Genomic DNA, 5864 nt, shown 5'->3' with positions numbered 1-5864 from the left:
GCCTCGATTCACGCAGCTCTTGTTGGCTCTGGGCTGGGAACTCAGCCTGTCTCACTGTCCTCCCAGCCACTGTCCCTTCCTGCTGCTCTCACACAAGGTCCCTTCTACCTCACTCCCCAGCAAATCCTGCAGTGTGACGCTTGCGAATCAACTCCAGGCAGGACCCAGCCCACTCTTCAGTACGTGTACCTGACGTTGGCCAAATCCCAGGGATGGCTCTGTCTCAGTCTGGGGTCCCTCCGCTTCACACTGAGAAGGGAAGGTTGATGTGAACACGGTTATTGTGATAACAGTACTCCCTAGGATGGGAGCTTAGCAAACGTTTCCAATGTGTCAGGCACTGCAACAAGCTCCGTATTTGCCTTGCCCCACTTATCTTCTTCATAATCCTGTAAAATATGATATTATCAATTCCTCTTAATAGACGAGGAATGGAGGCTTGGTGAAGTTGGTAAACTTATCCAGAGTCCCATAACTCACACGTAGCAGACTCAGTGTTCAAATGCAAAGTCCCTGCTCTCAATCACAGATTTCTACCTCCCAGACTCAAAACAAATATGTATTCATGCCAGTAGGCCATGTTCATTTATTTCTGTGTCTCTCTTCTTGGGGTGTTCCCCACACATGGGTGCATCCTCTAGGAATGCTTTAATCTCTAAGTAACAAAAAGACATGGCTGGGAGTCTTGATGCAGGCAGGCCAGAGCTGGTGTACTTAGAGTTCAACAACATCACCAAAGATGCAGGCTCGTTCTGTCTTTCCACTGACAATCTCACCCATACTGGCTTTTCATGGTCATGTTTACTGCTTCATGATTGCAGGATGGCTGCTACAGCTCCAGGCATCATATGGCATTCCAAAGGGCTTTGGGCAAACAGTTTTCTCCTGATGGGCTTTTGATTTTTAATTCTGGAAAAAGAAAGTCTATCGGCAGATTTGTTTTTACATCTCATTGGTTACACATCCACCCCTAGGATGCAGGATGATGTAGGGAAGTATGTATTATGATGGCTCCTGCTTAACAAATCAGCCCCAAACCTAGTGGCTTGAAACCGCAATCATTTATTATCCATCAGCCGTCTGTGGGTAGCTGAGGAGTTCTGTGATCTGAGTCAGCCCCCCAACCTGATCTTGGCTGGTCTTGTTATTGTGCCTGTGGTCCACTGAAGGGTCAGTTGGGGGATCCCTGGGTGGCGCAGTGGTTTGGCGCCTGCCTTTGGCCCAGGGCGCGATCCTGGGGACCCGGGATCGAGTCCCATGTCGGGCTCCCAGTGCATGGAGCCTGCTTCTCCCTCTGCCTATGTCTCTGCCTCTCTCTCTCACTGTGTGCCTATCATAAATTAAAAAAAATTTTTTTAAAGGGTCAGTTGGGGGTTGCCTGGTCTAGGATGGTCTCACTCACATGCCTAGTGTTGGCTGGTTGTCAAAGGGGGTGATGGGGTGATGAGTCCCTCATCCAGCAAGCTAGCCCAAGCTTGTTTCCATGGTAGCGGTAGAGTTCCAAGAGATCAGATGGAAGAATGCAAGGCCTCTTGAGATCCCAGACTCTGAGCTGGCATGTTGTCATTTCCATCCCATTTTTTGGGCAGAGCAAGTCACAAGCCGGCCCAAGTACAGGAGTAGGAAACGGATCCACTGCTTGATGGGAAGAGCTGTAAAGTCACATGGCCAAGGGTATAGACACAAAAAGGGCTGAAGTATCATGACCGTTTTTGCAGCCTACCACAGATTACAATTTATTTAGGTCAGTTCACCCCCTGAGGTGGGGCAGGCATTCCCTTTCCCCCAGATCAAGGGAACACACCTACCCTGATCAGAGCTCAGCTGCACAATAAGCAGAAGACACGGATGCCGGGCAGGTGGCCCGCAGTGTCTGCACAGGGGTCTGATCCCTGGTGCAAGGAGGGGCGGGAGATTCTGCAGCTTTACTCTCTCTGTCACCTTCCTTCTTCCGAAGACTGTGATTTTCATCTGACCTTTGTCGTGATGTTTCCTCCAACAGGTATACGCTTTTCATCCTTGACATTCAGTGCTTCAAAAATGCTTTTAAAAATAGATAAGAGGCTACCTGGGTGGCTCAGTCAGATAAGCGTCTGACCACCGCTCAGGTCATGGTCTTGGGAGTCCTGGGATCAGGACCCGCGTCTGGCTTTGTGCTCAGAGGGGAGGCTGCTTCTCCCTCTCCTTCTGCCCCTCCCTCCGCTCGTGCTCCCTCTATTTCTCTCAAATAAATAAAATCATTAAAATAAATAAATACATACATACATAAATAAAAGAAACTCCACCCCCACCCCTGCCACCACCCACCAGGGTTGTGGGAAAATCCGGTGTCGGACAGGAGCGGTCCTGTAGGTGGATAGTTTAGGCCTTGAGGTTTGCAGGATCCAGGAAACAGGAGGCAAAGCCCTTTGGCATTCTGTCCATCTGGATCACCTCTGAGGTGGGCTTTGTCCAAGATCCAGGCATCCATGTGAAAGCAGGAGCCTTTAGCTCTGCTGCCTTGACTCTGAACTTATGGCAGAAATTTTCCAGGCTTTTACTTACCACCCATCAAAGCCCTTACTCAGGGAACCTACAACCTCCTCCGTCCTCTCCTTCTCAGGGGGTCCAGCCCTCTCCTGCTGTGGCCACCCTCCCTCTTCCACTCCTTTCCCTCTTCCTCTGGACACACCCAGGACTCTCCAGCAACGTCTGGGTGGGGTAGTCGTCTAGGAACCCAGGACCTGACTGTGCTTCCAGGAGGGAGATGTGCCTCTGGGGAACAGACAACGTGTGATATAAACTGATCTGGGGGAGCCAGGAAGGGAACGACATCTCGGCTGAGACATGATGGGGGTGTAGGAGTGGGTTAGGTGACAAAGGGGCTGGGGAGCCTGCTGTAGAGTGTTCCAGGCAGAGGAACCGTCATCACAGCAGTAGCTAACACATATTGAGCACTGCCTACATGCTGGGTGCTGTAAAGCAGGTACTTCTGTTGTCCCCATTTTATGAAGCGTATGGAAGAAGTTAAATGACTTACCCAAGGTCGTACAACTAGTAAGTGGCTGAGCTGGGATTTCAACCAGTCTGACCCCAAATGGCAGCCCTCCTCCCCCTTCACTACTTAGATGAACCTGGAGGTGGGAGAAGCAGGTTATTTGAAGAACCACCAGTAGCTTCTGTTGGCTGAAGGATGGCATGTGAAGGGGAAGGTGGTACAAGGGTCTGGTGAGATAGAGGTGAAAGCATGGGGTGCCTACAGCCATGGTACTGCTCAGAGGTGGCAAGCCTGGATACAGGGAGGCCGTTTCAGGAGCCATTTCAGTAGTTTCGGTGACATGTCCGGCTGGGAAGATGCTAGTAAGAATGAAGAACAAAGGCAGGCTCCATGGGTTATCTAGAAGAATGGACTTGGTGATTGCTTAGAGGTGGGGTTTATAGGGAAAGAGAGAGAGGAATCAAGGATTCACAGCTTTCTGGCTTGGGCAACTGGATGGATGGTGCCAATCCTGTTTCCTTCACTGGTCTGCTGCGTATCCTTGGGTATCTAACCCAGGTTCTCTAGATGTCTGTCTTCCTAGCAGAAATGGAAGATAATGAAACCTGACCTCCCCCTTGTAATTGGATGGTGTCAAGATTAAGATGAAGTCATCAATCTGGAAGTGCTTTGGAAAGTCAGAAGTGCTTTGCAAATGCAAGTGGTTATTATTTTATGGTTATGGTTAAGGTCATCGCCCTCCTGGGGCTTGCAGATGAAGCCGAGCTGAAAGGCAGCCCAGGGGAGCTGCCCGCTTATTCGCTCACTCGCTCACGCGCTCACTCACAGTATTTTCCATCAGGCAGATCTGTCTCTTTGGCAGGTGGGAGCCACATTCCCACATACTAAATTGTTAATAGCTTCCCCAGGGAGTTCCTTTCTGCTCTGACTCCTTCAATGGTTTCTGTTTCTCCACTGCTGACGCCTGCTGATGCCCTAGATTGGCTCAGGATTTCCCATCCATTTTTTTTTTTTTTCCCCATAAGGTCAAGGATGGGAACAAGCCCCAAGCAGAGCCAAACCCTTGGGTAACCCAAGCATGGAAGGCTGTGTCTACTCTGCTCCGAGAGCAGGGTCGGATTCAAGAGTTTACTGAGCTCCGAGTGACTCATCACCCTCCACGGTGGGGAAATTCTGCTGAGAAGAGACAGGAGTGATGGGTTCTTGCGGAATTTTTTTTTGCGGGGGGGGCGGTTTCTAGTTTTCACTCTGAGAGGCAGTGTGGTGTGGTGGTCAGGGGTCTGGCTTTTGAAGTCACACGGATCTGGCTGAAGTCACATGGATGGCATCCCAGCTCTGACCTGGGTGGCTAACCTAGTCTCTGGCAAATGGAACACTAATAGTAGAACCTCACACCTAGAGGGTTGTTGAAGATTAAATGAGATACTCCTCAAAGCACTTGGCCCACTGCCCGGCACATAGTAAGCTCTCTATAAATGGTAGCCGATAGGAGTATTTATGAATTGAGGCCACAGAAATGAGACTGCCTTTTAAAGATAGACTATAATGCTCACATCCAATTAAGAGTGATCTCTTCAAAGTATTCACCTTGGGAAGCCATTGGGGACACCCTTTTAGCTGTTTTTCAAGTTTCCGTGCATTCTTTCAATGTCCTCAATGGGGGCAATTCATGTGCACCTGGCATGTATCTTAGATTGAGCTGCTCAGACAGAGTGGCTTATAAACAACAGGAATTTATTTCTCAGAGTTCTGGAGGCTGGAAGTCGGAGATCAGGATGTCACCATGGTTGGGTTCTGGTGAGAACCCTCTCCTGGGTTTCAGACTGCTGACTTGTATTCTCACATGAGAGAGCAGAGACAGCAAGCAAACTCTTAAAAGGGGCAGTCTGTAACAGCACACGTTTTCCTAGCAATTATTTTGCTCATGCACTTGGTCATTTACATATCTTTCCAGCTTCTTGGTTGTGAGCTCCTTTAAGAGAGCAATGGTCTTACTCATCTCCTTATGGCAACTCATGCTCACGTAGCCTTTCTCAATTGGCAGAGCATCTGCTGTTTCACCAAACCCTCACCCCAATCCTATATCTCTATAGATGAGAGAACTAAGACTCAGAGAGGTTAAAAGGACTCTTTTTTTCCCCTAAGATCTATGTTTTTGAGAAAGAGAGAGCATGAACAGGAGCAGGGGAGGGGCAGAGGGAGAGAGAGAGAGAGAGAGAGAGAGAGAGAGAAAACCCCAACCAGACTCCCCACTGAGTGGAAAGCCTGACACAGGGCTCAATCCCAGGACCCTGAGATCACGACCTGAGCCAAAACCGAGTCGGACATTCAACCGACCATGCCATCCAGGAGCCCCAGGGGACTCTCTCTCTTTCTCTGTCTTTTGCCTCCACCATAGCATTTCTGTACCAGGGAGGAACTCAAAAAACATTGTGGAATGCAGATTTTAAAAATTCCCTTCAGCCCAGTATGGGCTAGGGTGGGGATAGGGATGAAGTCAGAATAGGGCAGCAATAAATCCTGGTTGAGACCAGACTTGGTTGGGGGGGGGGGGGCAAGTGTAATGCCAAGGAGTTAGGTAGAGTTGCTTGGTGATAGCCAAAAGCCAAGGGGAGGTGGGGTGGAGGAGCTGGCAACTAGTATTTCAGTTCCAAATTGGATGTGGTTGCAGAATGTATGCAAAGGGTTTCATTGCTTAAAAGGTTCCTAGGTCCTATGTTCAGCAATATCTATTTGCCTCATCAAAATGGGATTTCTTCAAAGTTGAGACTTGGACTTCTATTCAATTACTCATCGAATAGTGATAATGATAATAATGATAATAATCATCGAGTAACAATGATCACCAGGGACTGTACTAAGGTGGGGTACAAAAGCACACAAGACC

The sequence above is a fragment of the Canis lupus genome, chromosome 2 (assembly GCF_003254725.2).
Source record: "Canis lupus dingo isolate Sandy chromosome 2, ASM325472v2, whole genome shotgun sequence".
Lineage (NCBI taxonomy): Eukaryota > Metazoa > Chordata > Mammalia > Carnivora > Canidae > Canis > Canis lupus.
Note: the sequence above shows the minus strand (reverse complement) of the source record.